The sequence below is a fragment of the Lygodium microphyllum genome, chromosome 3 (assembly GCF_053477565.2).
Source record: "Lygodium microphyllum isolate KBCC chromosome 3, Lygodium_microphyllum_v1.1.10, whole genome shotgun sequence".
NCBI lineage: Eukaryota > Viridiplantae > Streptophyta > Polypodiopsida > Schizaeales > Lygodiaceae > Lygodium > Lygodium microphyllum.
The window spans coordinates 128,710,987-128,733,283 of NC_141137.1; the positions used below are offsets into that span (position 1 = coordinate 128,710,987).

Consider the following 22,297-nt stretch of genomic DNA (forward strand, 5'->3'; position numbering starts at 1 on the left):
TGAGCTAGATAAGTATGTCTCCTTTATGTGTAATATCATTAGCAGTACTATCTACAGTATATATTATAATTGTAACTAGACTTCAATTTAGAAAAATATTTCGCATGAGAAGTCATGTGGGAGCTTGCTCCACTATTAATCCACCATGGTTCTTCTTTGATTCCACAACCCACATTACTAGCTTGTGTTGCCTTCTTGCAGATAGAGAGTGCAGAGTTGTCTTGAGAGAAGCATCGAAAGCTTCTTTCTCCATCAACAAAGCTGACTAATCTTCTATTCCAATGAGCTTGCTTCTTTCTACAATCTCTCCGAAGTTGCCCATATTTTGAGCAATAATAACATAAAATTTAGTTATGGTAGCCTTTAGTTCTACCTCTTTCTCTATCTCTAGAGGAATGGTCTCCACTTCCATAAGAAGACTAATTCCTTTCATGAGATTTTGATCATTGTTGTGGTTAGGTTGGGTTTGAGAGATGTCTTCCCCTTCCTCTTTCGGTGTTGAATATTCCTCTTGCTTTTGTTGAAAATGGGACTCCCTTAGTTGTGCTTGTAGAAGTACTTGTAGAGTTGCCAATATATGAATGTCCTTTATAAGTGATTGCCTTTGATCTTCATCTCTAAGAATTTGTTCATTCTCATCAAGTGAGGGTTTTACCTTAAAATAATGATGCTTTGAATAAGCCCTTCATATCCTTCCTTCAAACCATGAATGATTATTACATACAACTCATTGTCTATCATTTTACATTCCATAGCAATCAGATACTGACATAGATCTTTAACTCTCTTGATGAACTCTCTAGCAAGCTCTCCTTCATTTCTCTTTGTGATAGTTAGCTCAACTCTCAAGTCTATTGGTTTTGATGTACTTTTTGATTCACATATGTTCTTCAAGGTCTCCAAGCTTTCTTGGGAGTCTTTACATCCAATAGATGACTGAGAATATTATCTTTGAAACTCTTTTTCATCAGGTGGACACAATCAACATGGCCTTCTTGTTCCCTCTCGCCAAATCTTCTCCAGTAATCTCATTTGGTTTTGGTTTATTCATAGAGACTACGTCCCAACAATCTTTGAAGAAGAGAAGTGACTCCATCTTCACATTTCAAGTATGGTTGGTCCCATTGAGCTTCTCACCTCCCTCTAAATGAAGATTGTGTAGACTAGGTGTCATTTCCAGCTTCAAGCAAACAATATAGTCAATGGAAATTTTCACGTAAACAAAGCTCCACTTGGCAAGATCTATAATGCATGCTTTGATACCATGAGAAGATTCAATGAGGAAGAGGAAATGAGACACAATTGTAACCAATAGAATAGTTACAATAGTCCTAATACTACTTTGGACAAATACTCTTGACTATATATTAGCACTGATAAAAGAGTGTAAAGGAAATAATGTCACTAAACTGTTAATTCAAAATAAATAAGCAATTGTGGTTGCTAAGTACAAGTGATGGGCTAATCTCCAAACCCAGACCTATTAGTAAGAAGCTCAATTATCTCTAATGTGATAATATATATACATGCAACACCACTTTGTACTCCTAGTACTACACTCTATGGTGTTCTACTGTCTAATGTTACACTTGTAGTCTAGGGCAAAGTGCTCTCTAGATACATAGAATAGTTGATGTATTTTTCTATGTTGAGTGAATCTTGAGAAACCCTTCGGTAGATGGATACTCCATGATGTAAGGAACAACTCTTCTTCACACTCTATCATGAGATAATGGCTGTAGCTCCAAATATTTAGCTTCCCAAGTAGATAGGTAGATGTAGTCCACATTTCTTTTAGTAGGTAACCAACCAACATAATGGCTACATACAATGCTTTATAGAGAAAATTTAGAAGTTCCCAATGTGTCTTTGTATACAAAAATATAAACATTTCATATTTTTACTCCTATAAAAGTCAACAATCAAATTAACATATATTGGCTCTACAAAACTACTTATAGAAAATGTGGTAACCAAAAATTTCTCCTTTATTAAAGAGACTCTTCTACAGTCCATATCCACGTGTTGTGTACTATCAAAAAGTGCACTCATATATCCAAGGTATGACCTTAGGTACCTACTTTTATATCATGTTACCATTGTAATATTATCACTAATCTTTGCTAAACCAAAATTATTATTCACACCCTAGTGAATAGATGGTGTGAGCTTGCATACTTTAATAATACATTGCCAAATTTGATAAAAACTCATAATCGTTCTTCTAACCAAATGGTAATTTGTTGAAAGCATGTACTTTGGTGTATGTACATTTCTAAGATTTATTTCATATATTTTAATTTTCATTTTAAATATTATGACATTCATTGTCAGCATAAATCTATACCCAGCTTTGATTTTCACTCTTTCCAACTTCTCTCTCACATTCCATTTGCAAACTTGCCTTCTATCCATCTATTTCAATGGGATCTTCATTATTTATTTGCTTCTTATATTTTCTTGTAGTAGGCATCAAATTTGCAACAGGAGATAAGACCTATACTACTAGCAATTGACAAGTACAAACATTACCTTCTTCTAAAGAGGGTCCTTGTCATCCAAAGCATAAACCTCCCTCTTCTATTCTCCTTCTATTGTACTAGAGGACCCCACATTCAAAGCATATCCCTCATCCTCTAGTTAACCATTCCTTCATGGCTAGCACGATTAAATGATGGTTGTCTTGAGGTTCTCTCTCCCACTAGGGCTAGCTAAGTACACCCTCTAAGAGCCATCAAGTACTTATATCTCTACAAAATATGTAAACTCTTCACTCACTCTTCATCTATGTCCCAATAAACGACCAAATGTTGGTTGTCTTCAGGTTCTTTCCTTGACTAGCACTAGCTAAACACACCCTCTAAGAGCCACCAAGTACCTATATTGCTAAAACATATGCAAACTCCTCATCTATGTCCCAACAAACATCATATATCCTATGAGTGCTACTATGGTTCTTAAAGCTATAGTACCAAGAGTTATTGTTGCCAACCCATTTGTAAATGTACTTCTTTCTTGTAAAAGCTATTAGCAAAATCTCTACAAGTCTATCTCAATGGAACAATCTTTGTAAATTGGAGCCATGTTGCAACATCTCTCATCTTATGTTATCTACATGTTATTCTTCTGTCTCTTACGGCTTGTGTGATGGAGGCATATCCTTCACCAAAGTTTTAAGTTGTTTCTCTCACATTGTGGCAACTCTCCATTCTTACCTGCACTACTCTAATGATGCCACCACTGCATATCTATAGCTCATGGATAGACCATTCTTGTTACTATCAAAATCTAATGTGGAGTTGTCACTACTATTATGAACTAACCCATTTGTCCAATTCTGATCCTATCACCTCCATTGAGGTTACTCACCATACCCATGTTCCTTTTCCTTGCACTTGTAACACACGTTCTTGTCCTATACATATCATATTGCATCACATGTCATTGTCTCTATGTAAGAGCCTCCTCACTACTAATTTTGCCCTTCCCTTTGGCCATTGCAATAAAACACTATTTAGATTGTCTGACCTTCTTGCACTTCTCTCACTTCTTGAAGATAGTAGCTAATGTGACACAGGCGTGCTCCTAGGCAACCAAACTTTGTATCTCCACAGTATTTAACATTAAGGTATCCAAGCTATCCATGAACTTGAAAGCAATCTTATTGACAAACATGATGGAAAATTTTCATAAGTTGCAATTTACTAAAGTGTAAGAAGTAAGTATCCACACCCTAGTCTTGCTTCTATTGAAAGCATTCATCCCTTATCCTTACTACAACTCGTAACCCATTAAAGTAACTTGTTGAAGAATAGATGGCCAAAGACTTTGTCACTTATTAGAGTCTTTTGCACATGAAGTATCTAAAAAATGTCTTTCCTCAGGGGAATTCTTCACAAAAGTGTAGACAAGCTTCTTGTCTCACTTGACATTGAACCAACTGTGCAACTTATGGAATCCAGACAATACCCCTCATGGAGAGGTGCTTGAGCATGTACAAAATATTACCTCTTCTTTCCTAGCTAGGGATAAGTACCTTTTACATGGTATTAGAGTGTAAGTTAACAAGTGTCTTATTCTTGTTGACATTATGTGAAAGGATGCACTTTTCAAAGGTGGAGACTTAGTCAGTGTCATCCTTAGGAAGATTTTGGTTGAAAAGTGAAGTAATGTAGATTTCCAATAAAGGAAGGGACTTTTGGTAAAGGAAGGGATAAATAAGGACTAAGTTGGAAATGAATTGGTAAAGTGACAACAAGGGTCCAAATGTTATGGATAGTTATCATGTGTTGATCTTTATAGAACTTAGCTTCATAATTGTCTCATGTCTCTAAGACAAGATTTGACCTTAAAAATGCTATGATAGCACCAAAGCTTAGCCTTAAAGAGAAGAAATTTCTTCTCAATTAGGTTTAAACAACCAAAATTAAAAAGTGAGAAAACCAAAGTAGAAGTGGATGGGAAAATTTAGCATGACACCACAAATAATTATTTCTCCATTTTGGGGACTAATACAATACATAAGTCCATGATAGTGTCTCTGCAACTCATTAGTAAAGATATGTTATAATGGTTGACTTGCAAAGATACGCTATAATGGAGAGAATGGTGTCAAGATAACACAATGTCAAAAGGGTCAATGACTTGAGACGAGATAAAAGCTATGGTAAGAAAAATATATCTTTTAATATCATTTGAATCCTTAAAATGAAGGAATTATCTAGTCTTCGGTGACTTAACTTATCACTAGACAAGTATTCTTCGAAGTTTGTCACTCTTTAAAAGTACACTCACTAAATGTCTACTGCCCAACAGATTGCTAGGTTTTACTAGGAATTAAATTCTTCTTTCAATGAGAACCTTAAATCAATTAGGCAAATCTCTCTCCTAGATAGCTTGATCGAGTTAAGCCCATAACGAACATCCTTATATAGTAGCACTAGCCCAAGAGAATTAGGAAAATAATGAGTTGTACTGCTTAATGGTAAAATGTTGAAAGCAAGCAGAAACTACAAGTAGAACTTGTTACATTTGCAATAAGCCTGACCATCATGATTCAAATGTCCTAAAGTATGTGGGAGCTAGGATTTTGGATGGTCCACAAAAAAAGAAAAACCAGTTAACAATGGTGCTTGTGGAAATTTTGGATATAGTCTCCACCATGCAAGTGGAGCATGAGGTTACATTATGATCATGAAGCGAGAGATTCATCTAAACTTAAAATAAGAATTGTTAGCTTTCTTAAGACTATATCCTAAACCCTCATCATGTTCTCAATGATTAAGCAGGAATAACATTCGTAAAGGTTACAATACGCTTAGGGTGACTTTACAACTTTGGGAACCTTTAGGTTTGGTCCCATTGGGTTGAGGCCTTCACATTTTGTTGTGAGATAGACTCAAAAACTAACCAACTAAGTCCATGCATCCCATGGGGTTCCAATGGTGTTGATGACCAATGCCACCTACAGAAAGATGTTCAAGTGACTACGAAGGGTTGCCTCTTCTAGCCTACTAACTAGGGCCATGTACATTACATATGAAGCCCCTGCTATGGAAAAAAAATCCAACTATAACAAATGTAGAAAAAGAAAAATATCTAAAATTCTACAACTCCAATTACTCTTGGTTAAATTATCAAAATTTATAAAGTTCCAATACTCCGATTACTCTTACCTACATTGTCAAAAGTTGGCTCTAATAGAAACTATATGACATTACTCTTGATTGCACAACTTAAAAGAAATAAAAGAGAAACTAAAAGGCAAAAGGGAACCTCAAATTACATATTCACAAGAGTTAAATATGAGATCGTACAAGGTGAAGGCTCTACATTATCGAGCACAATCTTGCAAGTTATATCCATAGTGTTATGAGCACTAGACTATGCTCCAGATACTAGACTAGATGCAAGATTTGTTACAAGAATTTTGATTGCAAAATAATCCCATGCAAGGGCACAAGGTACAATGATAACTTAATAAGATATGGAAAATCCCACAACCTGAGACCATAGGTATAGACAATAGGACTCAATAGGATATAAAGGATCCCATAACCTAGGACTGTACGTATGACTACAAGATATCAGAATTACAAGATCCCCCTCGATGGGGATGAACAAGATACAAGACAATACTAGACAATATCTCATATTACGAGATTACAAGGTGACAAGACAACATTAGTATAATGGAAGACAAGACAAGACTACATACCATGATTGGACAAGAATTAGAACTCGAACTTGAACTTACTTACTTGGAGGTCTCGACTCCTTAAGCTCCCAAGACTGGCATTGGCAAGATTGGGGAGCTCTATGGCGATTCCCTCCTTCTATAGTTATTGAAGGGCCGCTAAAGATCTTCTAGAATGTTTCATGATGATATCATCGATGATGCAAGTGATGACATGGGATATCTTTTAGAAGGTTCTATGATGACATCATTGATGATGCAAGCGATGACATGATATATGTTCTAGAAGGTTCTAAGATGACATCATTGATTATGCAAGCAATGGCATGTCAATTCTTTTAGAAGGTTCTATGATGACATGGCAAGGCTGGGTTCACATGGTTGCCTCAAGGATGTCTTGTTAAGGGTGTGTTCACATGGGGCATGGATCCATATGGCATGAGTAAGAATTAATCCATACACAATCGTGCGCTGTCCATGACATCAACCCCTCCTCTAGCGGCGAGTTCCACAAGAAGCCACTTTTTGTTGGTTTTAATCCAAGTTTTGTTGGATTCCTCTTACGAAATTCTTTGAGAGGTGCTCTTTGGAGATATTTTCCAGGTTCCCAAGTGCGATCATTAATGTTATAACATTTCCAGTGAACAAGGTATTCCAATCGATCTTGAGAGATCCTCAGGTCCAAGATATGGTTGACCTTAAATTCTTCATGATCTTCAATCCAAACAAATGGTGGGGGATTCGATCTCTCCCCCCTCAGCGGTGGTGAGCTATGGTATGGCTCAAGCAAGGAAACATGAAACACTCTGTGGATCTTTATGGTGCTGGGGAGTCAAAGTCAGTAAGCAACTAGATTGATTTGGGCTACAATAGTGAAGGGCCCAAATCTCTAGTGGTCAACCCCTCCTCTAGCGGTGAGTTCCATGAGGAGCGGCTTTTTGCTGGTTTAATCCAAGTTTCGTTAGATTCCTCTTACGAAATTCTTTGAGAGGTGCTCATTGGAGATATTCTCTAGGTTCCCAAGTGCGATCATTAATGTTATAAAATTTCCAGTGAACAAGGTATTCCAATCGATCTTGAAATATCCTCAAGTCCAAGATATGCTTGACCTTAAATTCTTCATGATCTTCAATCTAGACAAGTGGTGGGGGATTCGATCTCTCCCCCCTCGGTGGTGGTGAGGTATGGTATGGCTCAAGCAAGGAAACATGAAAGACTCGGTGGATCTTTATGGTGCTGGGGAGTTATAGTCGATAAGCAACTAGATTGATTTGGGCTACAATAGTAAAAGGCCCAAATCTCTAGTGGTCTGGCTTGGTGGAGGGTCTTGTTGTCTAGAGGTTATGCTTGAGTAACCATAATTTATCACCAACTTTGTATGTTGGATGTTGGAGACAATGTCGGTTTGAATAGTGCTTGTAGTAATTGTGAGCCTTTTGGATTTGTTGCTTAAATTCTTGGTGATATCAACTAGGTGTTAGGCTTTATCTCAGGCGGCAGGGTTCTTTACTTGATTGGAGAGATGTACATCCATCCTTGGATATTAGCCATAGTTTGCAAAGAAAGGAGTTTGCTTGGTAGATGCATGGTTACTATTATTATAAGCAAACTTTGGCAAAGGGCAAGAGCTCAAACCAATCACTCTGATGGTAGTTGATGGTGCGGTAGAGATACTAAGACTTGATTTGCTTGTTCTATAGATTTTGAATGGACTAGAATTGGGGCAATGTGGTGAAAGTGGTCTTTAGGGTCTAGAAGGCCTTCTTGGCTTTTAGGATCCATGAGAACTTTGAGTTTCCTATGAGTGGTGTGACTGTATTTGAGTAATCCTTGATAAATATCCTATAGAAGTTGGCAAAGCTAAGGAAACATTGGATATCGTGGACACATGTGGGTGTCTACCAATCAAGAATAGTCTCGATCTTCTTGGGATCCATGAAGATTCCTCTTTGGGAGACATTATACCCCAAGAATTCCACTTCTATATGATGGAAAAACACTTCTCAAGTTTTGCATATAGTCCTTTTTCTCAGAGCTTTTCCAAAACTAATTTTACATGGTGCTCATGCTCCTTTGGATATTTTGAGAATATCAAGATATCATCCAAGCATATAACTACAAAATCATCTAGATGCTCTCAGAAGATATCATTCATTATATGTTGAAACACTACAGGAGCATTGGTGAGAGCAAATGGCTTGACAACAAACTCGAAGTGACCATACCTTGTGCAAAAGATTGTTTTCCATTTGTCTCCTTCTTTGATCCATACAAGATTATAACCTCTTGTAGATCAATCTTTGTGAAGATTTTGGCTTTTCCAAGGTGTTAAGAGTGTGGGTATCAATGGCAAGGATATCGATTCATGACTATTATCTTGTTGAGTCCTCGATAAACGACACACATTCGAAGTGACCCATCTTTTTTCTTCGAATAGAATTGGAGATCTAGTAGGAGACTTCAAGTGCCTAATCAACCCCTTGGCTGAGTTCTCATCAATGTTCTTGCGTAGTTCAGTTAGTTCATCAGGGGATAGCCTATAGATAGGTCCAAAAGGTGGTTGAGTCCCCTCATGGAGTTCTATAGCACAATCATATGCTTTGTGCTCGAACAAGATATTTGCATTTTTTTTTCAAAGACATCTTGAAATTCTTGATAATTGCTTGGTAGCTTCACTAACTCATCCTTACTAGATTCTTGAGTTGGTATATGATATATCGCGTAGGTTGGTTCTTGCCTTGATATGTGCATAAAGGCATTGGCTCCTAGATATACCAACTTTCCTTGATTTTCATAGCGTGTAATCTTTTGCTTAACCCAATCAATTTATGGGTTGTGTTTCTTTAGCCAAGGCATCCCAAGGATGATTGGATTTACGGGATTGGATATAAGGTTAAAGCATACATGAAATTTGTGATCACTAAGAGTCACCATGAGGGGTTGGGCTTTCTTGGTAATATCTCCACATGCTAGAGGTCTTCCATCCATGACTTCAGTCGGGTAGGATTGGTCTTTTGGAGTACTGGAATCTAGTATATATTCACAAAGCAATCATCAATGAAACATGTGGAGGTCTCAGAGTCGAGGAGAGCTTTGAGGAAAAGAGTCTTTCTTGGCAGGATCATCTGGATTGTGATAAGAAAAGTTTCCATGGGTGTGGCTGGAATCAAGAGACACTTTCTTATATCAAGGTCCGGTGTTGTACAATCTCATTGACAACTGGACATCCTCATTTTCTTGCTTGAGGGTGATTGCAGTAACTCTTGGAGTTCTTACTCTCTTATTTGGGTAATTTAAGGCGATGTGTCCAAGGTTTCCACAACATAGGCATAGATAATTATCTCTTCATCTTTACTTTTCTTGTGGGGTTAAGGGCTGGAATTTAATATTACCTATTTGCATCAGTTCGAGCTTGGTTTCTTCTCTAATGGGGGACTTTAATTGGGACTAGGTTACATTGGTGAGGCCTTAATTCTTCTCACTTTTCTTGCTTTCTCTCGAACAATCTATTGTCACATTGGATGGCTACCATGATATAATCATTGAGTGTTTTTACCTCAAGAATAATGAGCATGAGGTCATTGATGTCATCTCGAAGCCCCCATACGAATTGGCTGATAAAATACTCCTCATCCCAAGTGAGGTCACAGATTAATTGCTTGAATTCAGATGCATAAGAAAAAACAGGGTGGTTACCTTGTCGTAGCTTCCAAAGTTTTATTTCTACTACTTGACCAATGTCTATATCTCCAAATGTGGAAGTGAGCTCGCCAAGAAATGCCTCATAGTTATGAAGTATTGGCATATTCTTTTCCAAGATTGAAACAAACCATCATAAAGCTTGACCAGAAAGCAAATTCCTAATGAATCCCACCTTGGAAGTGTCATCTAGATACCTATCTAGTTGCATGTGGATATAGAGCTTTTCTTATTGTAGGAATCCCCTGAACTTCAAACGATCACCATTAAACTTCTATGGCATGTTGATCTTGGCTCCTCTTGTTGAGAGTTGATAAAGTGTAGGACCTAGATGCATATGGTGTTCTATTTAAACTTGGGCTTGACGTTCATTCAAGTCTTGAACTTGTTGTTCGAGGTTTTGAAGGGAGGCCATGATTCTTTCAAGGATCACCTCCATGGTGCCTAGTAGGGCTAAAAAGTAGCCTTGCCAAACTATTATAGGAGCACTAGACTAAAACCGAGAGACTAGACTAGATGCAAGATTTGTTACAAGAATTCTAAATATGAGATAATCCCACATACAATGATAACTTAATAAGATACTAAAAATTCCACAACCTAGAACCATAGGTATAGACAACAAGACTTGATAGGGTATGGAGGATCCCACAACCCGAAACCGTAGATATGGATACAAGATATCAGTATTACAATTTTTCCCTCAAAGAGGATGAACAAAATACAAAGACAATACTAGACAAGATCTCGTATTGCGAGATTACAAGGTGACCAAAGAACATGAGAATAATGGAAGACAAGACAAGACTAGATACCATGACTACACATATACACAGACATAATGTGGCCAAACAAGCATAGTTTGGTTGGTTAAGTTCAAGGTGTGGTGACAAGAAGATCTTGGGTTTCAAATCCTACATTTGACATAGTCATGTACTACATGTTATAGATATAGAAAATAGGAGATTTGGAATCGTGTCTCAGTGGGTGAAGGCGGCTTACCGCTAGGGTAGCCATTGGACGGGAACAACGAGAGAGAGAATGTAAGAGAACAAATGCAAAGAGAATGGGAGGTACAAAACTTTGATTAAAAAAAGTAGTCGGAGAGCAAAGTGCAAGCGATGATGAGGAGATGAAGATGAGGAAGAAGAGAGTGATAATTGCAATGAGATAGGGAAGCACAATGGGAATCAACCCGTATAGGCAGAGGCATCCAGATCCAGTCGACTGTAGGCCAACTTGGCCAACCTGCTGCCGACCTACCCAGGATGGGCTGAAGTTGAACTGCGCACACATGTGCCTGCCACATAGGAAAACGCACCTGACAAGCTACAAATAGACTGAATTTTGAAATGCTGGGACACGATTTCTTTTAAAAATACCGACGGCGCTCACAAACGGGGGATGACAACAGACACGGACCACCACCCCTCGATTTGAAAATCTTCCACGACGATGATGATTTGCATCACCACAATAGTGAAGTTACGCAACCACTCATTGCTTTTAATTGTCCGTTAAAATGTGCCAAATCGACTCACACAAGTTTTGACTTATTTTCACACAGACGGTAGAAGTTTGATTAATATTAACAGTTTTGTTGCCCGATGCACAAAACGACGACTTGCTGGCGAGACTGCATCTGCTTCTCTCACACGGTGAAACAGTCCTCCATGCTATGCTATGGTGTCGCAAAAGGTCACGTACAGAAGTGCACTATACTTATAGATCCATACACGCTTTCCAACTTCGACTTTAGTGTCTGCGAGATGTAGCAAGAAAGTCCTCCTTCTTTAGCACGTCGACTTCTATAGTATAAATGTGACCTACGTGCTAATTGGCCTCTTGAGTCTTGAGCTAGGTTGAGCTACCTAGTTTCGTCTCCTGGCCTAGGTGTAGTTTTGCGTCAGGTGATTCGTGTTGCGTTTGTGCATAAGTCACAAGATTATTCATTCAGCCCACAATCAGTAGCGACAAGTCCTAGACTCTTAATACAGCACATTCTACGTTAAGAATTCTCACAAAGAGCACGCCAGCCCTCAAATTTGAAGGGTACCATGTCTTTTCTTTTTGAAGGCAAAAAAAAGTTTGCCCTTCAAAAATGATGGCTAAAAATATGGAACAACCTTCATTAGATAAGCACATTTTTCATGGGCATTTCTAAGTTAAAGGATGTTTTTTAAAGTTTACTTCAGCTATCATATATTGTAGTATGAGAGTAGATCAGTCGATCCACATCTAACACAATTAAAGTTGGATTAGATTAATATGCAATTGAGGATTTACAAAATGAAGATTTTTGGAAAAGTAATCCTGATCTACTCAAGCAATTTTTGACACTTATCCTTTCTAGGCCTTCCTATCCTAAAATAACATATTAACAAGACTTAAAAACTAGCATGCATACAATAAAAAAACATGTAAATAAATAACCTAAACAAATGCAACACTTGATATGCATACACATCCACTCCCTTCGTTACATTTTGATAAATTTAATCATGTGGATGAAATTGTAGAATAGAGAGCTATCATTGATACATCATACTCAATTACTATCACATAAAATAGAGCAAGCTTACTTATTTGCTTATGACAACTTTAAGTTTGTAGCTTACCTATTCTTCATACGAGTCTTATGCAAACACCTAGTTGGAGAGAGTGAGAGGGACTGATTAAACCATGTAGGTAATGATAGTATAAGTGTTGAGTCTTGTTGATTGAAAGTTATCTATTCATATGTGGTATGCATGCATTAACAAAAAACATGACAGTAACTCACTTGTGACTTGTGCCTAAGGCAAATGAAGTTGTTGGGGCTTGGTTGTGATTGCTAGAGCATAGAGCTTGCTATCTAGCTGTGTCTAAGTAGACTAGAGAGAGATGAAGATGCCTAGTTGGAAGAACTTGTTGTGTGGGCCCTACACCTTCTCAAAAATAGAGATTGTTGGTTGTCTACTTGTGCATTGAATAGAGATGGAGAATCAAGATGAAAGTGCATGTTTCATGGAAATAGATGTATGTTAGAATGAGAAGACTAGACTCATCAAAGAAAAGATGGAAATGTTCCATTCAGAGTATTCACAAAAATGTAAAGGTATGGAAACGAGAGCTCTTGAGCTTGCTACTCAAGCACAACAAAGAGCTACTAGACCAAGGTGGAGAATCAAGATCCTTGAAAGCTTGCGTTACTATTATCAATATATGTTATGAAGTTTGGATTGTACCTGGTTTATGTCAACCAATTTTGTGGCCTTAAGAAAGGCTTGGTGCCTGCACGTCCACAAGCAAGATGGAGAATTGACATCACACTCGATGCTAGAGCTTGGTAGCCTAGTTGTCAACCTATGCCTTCTTAGAGAGAGAGAGAGAGAGAGAGAGAGAGAGAGAGAGAGAGAGAGAGAGAGAGAGAGAGAGAGAGAGAGAGAGAGAGAGAGAGAGAGAGACGGACCTATTGCCTGCACATGAAGTAGAGACTCAAGCCTTCTCCATATGTGGGACATTGGAGAAGGAGAATGAGTGGATAAAGGCTTGGAGCATTATTGGGGGGGACTGAGGCACATCGAAATCAGAGTAACAATGAGCTGAGAGAGTGTTTGTTGCTGCTATGTGCAGGTTGGCACAACGACATTGATGGAGAAGGCAAGGATGGGACTCGAGGGACTAGAGCCGAGCCTATCGTTGTGCCAACGATGGAGAAGGCAAGAATGGGACTTGGGCAGTCACGAGGGCCTAGGGGTGAGCTTGTTGTTGTGCTATAGCGGGGAGAAGGCAAGGATGGGACTCCGGCAGTATCGAGGGCCCAAAGGCGAGCCTACTTAGAGCCACTTGTGAGCCTTGAGAGATTCGAGGAGGGAGAGAGGTGCTCGACGCATGTTGCCACAGCTTGAGCTCTACTCACAGCTCGAGTCTCAACGATAGATGCTCTTGAAGAGTCTTGATGGCAAATGAAGATCGGCCCCTAGGTAGTGGGTGCAATCCTCTAGGACCTGGGTGGATGGAAAGTTGAGAGCCAAGACTCGTTGGATGTAGAGAGAGAGAGAGAGAGAGAGAGAGAGAGAGAGAGAGAGAGAGAGAGAGAGAGAGAGAGAGAGAGAGAGGAGAAGAATTTGGAAAAGGGGAGATAGGAAAAGATTTTGGAAGGTGGGTGTCAAATTGATGGTAGATAATGATCATGATTCATTATTTTAAAATTTAAGAGGAGAGAGGACGCATTTGTCATTCTCATTAAAAACCATTTATTTTTTGCATATTAAAATAATATCAATGAATATTTTCACAATTGCAATTAAAATCATTATTATATTTTAAAAATTTATTTGAAGTGTTTCATCAGAACGTACCCTTATTTTAAAAAGTGTAAAATTTTTTGTCATCCTTTCTGAAGGTTGATTCTATTTTCCAACTTTCTTTTGGAAGTTCATAAAAGTTTTACAGTTCAATTGTTGAATATCATTTTCATGAAGCGCATTTTTTTTGAATGTCACATAAGTGTTGAAGATCATTCTCATGAAGCGCATTTTTTTTGAATGTCACATAAGTTATTAGCATTCTAAAGAAGGGTCAAAACCCCTTTGAAGGGTGTTGCAACCGTCAAATTTGAGGGCTAGAGCACGCCATAAATTAGTGTTTAGGACAAAGGACACCATATTCTACACTTGTGGGCTTTGAATTAGTAGCAAAATGACCTACATATGTACCTAGAGCATACCACATGTTAAAGATTACAATAGTGTTGGATGTGGAAGTTGTAGTCTCGTCTACAACTTTGGCTCAATCATTGTCGTTGCTACACTTCTTTCATCCTTACATTTCCCTTCTAGATAACTAAATTTGAAGCGTAACAAACGGACAATGGATAGAGTAATAGAAACAGAGGTTCAATTGGAGAGAGGAAGAGGGAGCAAAGAAAATGGGCACTTCATTTTTTGCTAAGTCAAATATTCCACCCTCATGAAACCCCAAAAACAAATAATATAAATAAATTCCCTACTAAATATGACCAAGTGGAACCTTCATTAAGCATACAAGCAAAATTTTGACTACAAAATTTGGTTGAATGAGGAGTGACTTGGCTTGATTTCAACTACCTCTAAGAAAATCAAAAAGAAATTCTAACTAAATATAAAAGTAAGACTAGACAATCCACAAATTAGACATGCTTCAATTCCATTCTGATAAACTATCACAACATGCTAGTTGATAAAATGCAATAATAACTCACTAGCCAATCATGCTAAAGGACCTGACCTAGAGGCAATAATAGCAAACGCCCACCAATGAAGCCTAGTGGCCATAGCCAACTCCAAGAAGAGTCACAAGAATGAGACTTCATTACATGAATAAAATACCTAACCTAGAAGCAACAAGATTATATGCAATAAGTCACTCCCAAGTCTTAGTCTACTCTATGTACACTTACTTAGTTGGTGATGTGACTCTATCGTCATTGTATCTTTGTCAAAGTGTATTATGCTATACATTTTAGTCTCAACTTAGCAAATATGTCTAATGCAATCACATTTGTGACCACTTTCATATTTAGTCTAGGCTTTTGACACAACTAAGTTGTATGTCAATTAAGGCCCCTAAGGAAAAGAGCTAATCTTTAAAAAATACATAGTTAATCTACCGAACTTTACTAGATAATAGACCCAAAAACGAGTATAACATGATGAACACAAAAAATCTAATCTTTGATAGATGCATAGTTACTCTACCAAACTTTCTTGCTAAATAATAGGTTCTAGAATTATTTCACTAGTAGGCCCCAAAACTAGTTTAATACTTTAACATCTTCATCTTAAATTAATATAATTTGAGTCGATCTAGTGTGTAAAAAGAGATGACAACCCTAGTAAGAATTAGCTCCCTTGCAAAATCTTAGAGCGCTATTAAGGCACTTCGTACACTTGAAATGAGTGATGTATATCTTGATACAGGCTAACCTCCAATCTTTCATTAATGAGGATCATAGCCACAAATGGCTAAGTCACTTTGCTAAGTAATTGAAGCAAGGATTGGTGAGCCTATTAATGATTCAATATTTCCCCATTGTAAGGGAAATGGTATAGTCAATTTCTATAATTAAAAAAATTACCATTGTAAAAGGATTAGATCAACAAGACTTATCTTGTATTTTTTAAAGAATCTCACTAACTTAAGGGTGTATGATGAAGAAGTTGAGTGGGCTTTGGACAATCATATATATTATGAAAATTTAGAAGCCATGAAACACAAAGACTGTAGCTAGAGATAAAGTTACAAAGTGCATACAAGAAGGTGGAGTGTCTTGTGAGATACCTTAAGGCATAGTAGTGGTAACTAAGAATTTATCAAGATTAAGATAATTGAATTGTGTTAAAACACAATTATTGTTCTATGTTCCTACATGTAATATATGCACAAGTATGAAGCATGATTGAACATGGTTTAAATGCCATATTACAACCAAAAGCACCAATTATGGTCATATAGCTATTTCTCCAAAAAGTCATATACTTACGATACTAAGTGTTTCCAAAAATGGTTTGTGCCCATATCATAGATGAAGAATATGCAAGGTATTTCTCCAAAAAGACACATGCTTTTAATATCAAATATTTTCAAAAATGATTTGGGCCCATATTATACATGATGAATATGCAAGGTGCCCTTAGTGGAACAACTTGATGCATGAATAATTGTCATTTCTTAGCCTTGTATGATTGTAGCCACTCTATTTAATCAAAACACTTCTACATTTAATTAATGTTGTTTAAAGCCTCTTGAATTAGAAGAAACTTTATCTCTTGCCTACTACTATAAGAGTCCACTAGATGGGTCACCATTCTTAACAAAGCCCTTACAATTAATTGGCCAAATCTTATGACACTTTCACCAAAATATGGTATGAAAAAGGTTGAGAACATGGTATGTTCTATAAATATTTCATGGCTTCAAGGGGCTATGAAAAAGGTTGAGAACATGGTATGTTCTATAAAAATATCATGCCTTCAAGGGGGCACATGATAAGTTACAACTCCTTCCACCCTCGAAAGAAGTGAAGCCTAAGTGTTGGATGCAAGAATAATCAAGCTCGCCTCTTTTTACAAAATGAGGATACAAACTTTCCTAAGAAGTTGAGATATGTAGATCTATTCATTCCTCCTATTTGAAACCCTTTATGTAGAAAGTGCTCACAACCTTGCTTACTTATTAATGCTTTCCTACCTCAAGAATACATTGATGCTATACAATATAAATTTTTTGAAGTTTTCGCAGCTTCTAAGATAAATGTGATGAGTTTCAACTTCTTCTTCCCCCCTCCAACAATGTGAAAACTTTTCAATGTTGGATGCAAGAAGAAGCAACTTCAACTCTCTTCCCACAAAATGAGGATATGAGCTATCATAGAAAGTTCTCACAACCTTGCTTACTATGTAGGTGCTTTTTACCCCAAGAGGATAGTAACACTATAAAAATGTAAATTTTATATGTATCCAAAGGGAGAGATTTTTACATTCCACGTATCTAGATGAAGAAGAAAGCTTTTGGTCAACATCATGTTCAAAAATCATCCTTGTCAAATTATTATCATCACCTCCCTCCGGAATTTCGTGTTGGAAACAATTAATACTAACATCATAATTAGACCATAGGCATCACTTCTTTCCAACTACAAGGATTATCATCACCTCCCTCCGAAATTTCGTATTGGAAACAATTAATACTAACATCATGATTAGACCATAGGCATCACTTCTTTCCAACTACAAGGACCCTAACAACTTGATACATCAACAAACTAGGTTGGTAAAGGATGCATTAGATGGAGAAAAATAGCACAAATTTTGGGGCCACATGAATCTCTATGAGAATGTTCCTCCAAGACAAAAGCAAGATGAGCCCTAACCTTTAATAGACACAATTGAATTCTACCATCATGATTTGGCCAATAAAGGCATAAGGCATAGCTTCTTTCCAACTTCAAGGGCCCTGGCAACTTGACACATCAACAAACTAGGTTGGTAAAGGATGCATTAGATGGAGAAAAGTAACACAGAATTAGGGGCCACATGAATCTCTATCAGAATGTACCAACGAGACAAAAGCTAGATGAGGCCTAACCTAAAATGGACCCACAGCAGCATATATATAATTATTCAATATTATACAAGTACTTGTTCTTTCTGCGTTACACATACAAAAAGGAAGATAAAACGCGATAACCTAATCCCTACGACCCCATTTGTTCGTACCATACCACTTGCTACACTCGAAGACAAAAACATGACAATCAGATCCCCTGCCGCCTCATTAGTTCGTATTATACCACTTGCTAGGCAGTAAATCATAACTGCAGTTTCACTCCACGACAAAAGCATCACAATCAAATCCCTTGCAGCCTCATTACTTTCATCCAGCACTCATATATCCGAGTCTCTGACGAATACGCGACGCAGGTCTGGCATCTGCATACTCAGATTCTTGATGAAGGAGAGAGAATGATACATTTATGCGTGATTACGACCAGGTAATTTAGAAATATTACGGTTGATGATAACATTCGCTCGGTTACCCATGGTAGTATGCAATATTGCAAGACTATTGGTGTGACGATGAAACCGTATGGATAAAATTGAATCACAAATTATGCAGTGATCAACCATAGAGGACTTGGTAACTCGAGTAACCTCAGAATAGCTCTTCGTGATATCTGAATACGCACGCAACGGAAAAAGAAACCAGACCACAGAGACCTAATGGCAATACAAATTGCTCACAGAAACAGTACCTCTCACCAATATGTTCTCGAGTAACCTCAGGATAGCTCTTCGTGATATCTGATTACGCACACAACGGAAACAAAAACCAGACCACAGAGACCTAATGATAATACAAATCGCTCACAGAAACAGTACCTCTCACCAATATGTTTCCTCAGATGTCTTAATAGATTCTCCAACCATCAACAATTGTTTGGCCTGCAGAAATTGACGATATGAAATGTTAACAGGGGAACTTCTAATTTTAGCTCAAACGGACCATAAATTTCAGCCTTCAGCTTACCGACAACAAAAGAATCACTTGTCAATTTCATTATTCACGATTGGAGGAAGCGTCGACATGTTTGCAGAAATATGAGAACAGGTAGAAAGAATTCGGAATGGATGTCGTGAAGCATGTGATACGTATGTATGTGTGTGAGAGTGAAGAAAGAGAGACAGGAAAGCCACGATGTGAAGAGAGAGGCTGTAAAAGGGATGACAAGAGGTTGCTCGATCCTCGAAGTTCGCTACAATATATTCTGCAGATCTTGTTAGGGAGAAGCAGCCTAAACCCTGACCTGCCTCTCTCTCTCTCTCTCTCTCTCTCTCTCTCTCCTCTCTCTCTCTCTCCACCGGTAATGCGACTGTCGAAAGAATAGACTGAAAAGATAAGGTCGTCACAGATCCTGAGCTTTGCAGTGACAGCAGTGCACGCGGCGGAGCACAGAGACAGAGAAGGAGAGAGAGAGAGAGAGATGCGCATCAAGTACACTCAGAACGAGAGTTCCATTTGAAAAGACTTCTACTGATCAACGGCGGCTCCCTATCCTCGTATTCTGAGTCTCTCTCTCTCTCTCTCTCTCTCTCTCTCCAGGATTGTCCGCAGCAGTTTGATAGTACCTACCACTGCACTCACCACAGAAAGAGAACGCACACCTGGAAGTCAGCAGCAGAAGTGAGGACGATCCAGCAGGAGCACAAAAGTCAGAGCGCCGGCAGCAACGGTAGAAGAGAGGAAGCACAGCCCCGCACAAGAGCAGCGACTAAAAGAACAAAGCAAACATGTGCATGTATACCACAGACGGTAAACATACAAGCTATTCTTGTATTCCTAGGTCTTGCGCTTGTTAGGGCTGTGCTCTCTCTCTTCTGCCCTTGGGCAAGCGATAACCAAACGTGGCAAAGCAGGGCAGCCACAAGGTGAAGGTAAAACCCTAGCTAAGTTTGCAACGATATATAAGCTCCCATATCCTTTTATAACTCTTTCAGGGAGGGGGGGGGGGGGAGGGCGGGGGGCCGGTTCTTCAAAGTTCAGGCTGAGAGAGGGGGAGAGGTGGAAGAATCACGGAAAGCAAAAACCCACGCAACGACAAAAACTGGATGCTCTTCTTGTCAGAGGCTGCTGTTGTTGTTGTTGTTGATTTAGAGACCTTTTAATTTGCTTCGTCTTCTCGTTCTTCTCCCTGCCCCTGCTGTTCTTCCCTGTGTGGACCGCGCCAGTAGGCTTCTTGTCGACTGTGTCGCTTGGATGGGATATTTGGTAAAAAGAGGAAGCCAGGATACGGGAAAAGCTACATAATCTTTTTATGCTATTTCCCATTTCACAAATAGGAACCGAATAACAATTATACTAATGTAATCAGTCATCGGAACCTACTGATGAACCAAAGGAACAAAAGTAATGCAGAAGCCCGCATCAATGATTGCGAGCTGCTTAAGTACAATTGTCCTTTAATCTACCCCTTAATCTTGAAAAGGGACTGATTTGCTAAAACGAGAAAGAGGGAGATGATTCATCATGTGCGGCCTGCCTTCTCGAGGCAACGGACATATATGTAGGTACCTATCGAAACAGGTTGAACTTTGAAGGCTGAAGCGAAGGGAGTTGGAACTGGGAGCCCCACTGAACACATGCGCCTTAGGAAAGAATAATGGTTTGCGTGATGTAGGTAGGGGTCACATTAATATGTAGTGCACAGCATAACGTAGAGCCTAGAGTTGCCCAATATTATCAGGCTTTTGGATGGGGGCAATTTGTCCGCCATCGAACTGAACAACCCCCCCCCCCTCGCCCCGCATTCCTGCTGTGCAACTGCCAGCATGCGCACTTCCACAAGTGCAGCGATGCTAGTTGCTATAGTACAACGATGAAAAAGTCGCACGCACATTTTTGGACGCGTTTGTCCCATTTTTCTATAATATTATTCTTGTCGATTTGCAGGATACCGACAACCGACGTGAAGCTTTGAAACGCTAACCGCCCCCCCGCCCCCCCCCCCCCCCTCTCTCTCTCTCTCTCTCTCTCTCTCTCTCTCTCTCTCTCATTGAAATTCTAATTTCTGAGGCTCCTTTTCCCCCACTCTCTACCTCTCTGTGGCCAGTGGCCATTTGGCACGGATTCACGGACCAAAAACCTGCGCGTGACTCTTTCAATCCCTTCCTTTCTTCCTTCCGAGGGCCCAGCCCTCTTAAAAGTTTTGCTTTTAAGCATCCTTTCAAGTTTCATACCTCTTGAGGTTGTAAAACTTAACCCAACACCTACACTCAACTCATTTGAGCTACCCACATGCATCCTAAAGGAGGTGCTTCAAGGATTTCATGAATTATGATCAATATATGGTTTGACTTGGCTTCAAGAATGGATTGAGAGCAAATTTCATTTCTAGTTCATAGAATTAACACACAAAAAGAAACTAGTTCATAACTTTATGATTCAATATACAAATTAACCCTATGAAAAAAGTAGATGTTTGCTTTAATCCTCCTATTCAAAAAAAAAATGATTACATTCACGAAAAAGGGTTTAGGGACAATCACTTTACATTCGAAACAATTCTGTCAAGAATGTTGCTTTACAATCCCCTATGAATCCTTTACAAAAAGTTTAATAAATTCTCAAATTTGGTCCTCAAAAGTAGTTTGTGAACAGCCACACAATAATAATCCTAACGGTGTTGTATACCACATTCATGACTTATGACAACTTGTACATGCATTCACCAAATTCTTTAATTCATGTGCAATTATATTATGGAAATAATATTACAAAATTAACACAAATGAATTTGCCAAGTTTTGAAGCAAAGATATCTTCATTCTCCATTCCAACTCACTGTAAAATAAATGTCTTCTATCCTCATTAGCAAGGACATCTTCTACCTTGTTTTTTCTCACATTGCTACATGGAAGTAGTTTCCCTCTAAATTGCCACTAATGATCATAAATTTGCATCCCAAGTTTCCAAGAAAGGGTCCATTGTTCCTTGTGGTCTACATCCACTACTTATAAACAAAAGCACTTCTAGCATGATGCTTCAAATTTTGAATATATTAACCTTTTCTTGTATGTAGACTCACATAAATCTTTCATGATGTTAATTCTTCACAATTATAAGATCTAACCATTAGAAGGCTTTGAAACTTGGGAATATCTTAGTCTAATGAAACCCACAACATCACTCTTAAGAGAAAGATTGTCTTCCTTTTATGCGCTATTATAGGTTTTTCTCCTCTATCAAATTTAGTCTAATGAAACCCACAACATCACTCTTAAGAGAAAAATTGTCTACCTTTTATGCGCTAGTATAGGTTTTTCTCCTCTATCAACTTTAGCTTTCTAAAGCTTTAGTTTTACAAAAAGTTGGGTTATGTAC

The 22,297-nt window shown here is 38.4% G+C and overlaps 1 long non-coding RNA gene across 12 annotated transcripts in view; it reads right to left on the minus strand.

Annotated features, from left to right (window-relative positions):
• The window catches only part of LOC148038888 (uncharacterized), a 103,404-nt gene extending 83,338 nt beyond the window's left edge, over window positions 1-20,066 (minus strand). For all 12 annotated transcript variants that reach the window (XR_015690344.1, XR_015690342.1, XR_015690341.1 and 9 more), the window contains exons 1-2: window positions 18,947-20,066; window positions 18,799-18,861 (exon numbers count right to left, since the gene is read on the minus strand). This is a non-coding gene — a long non-coding RNA (uncharacterized LOC148038888). The remainder of the gene's footprint in view (window positions 1-18,798; window positions 18,862-18,946) is intronic.
• Window positions 20,067-22,297: the final 2,231 nt, after the last annotated feature.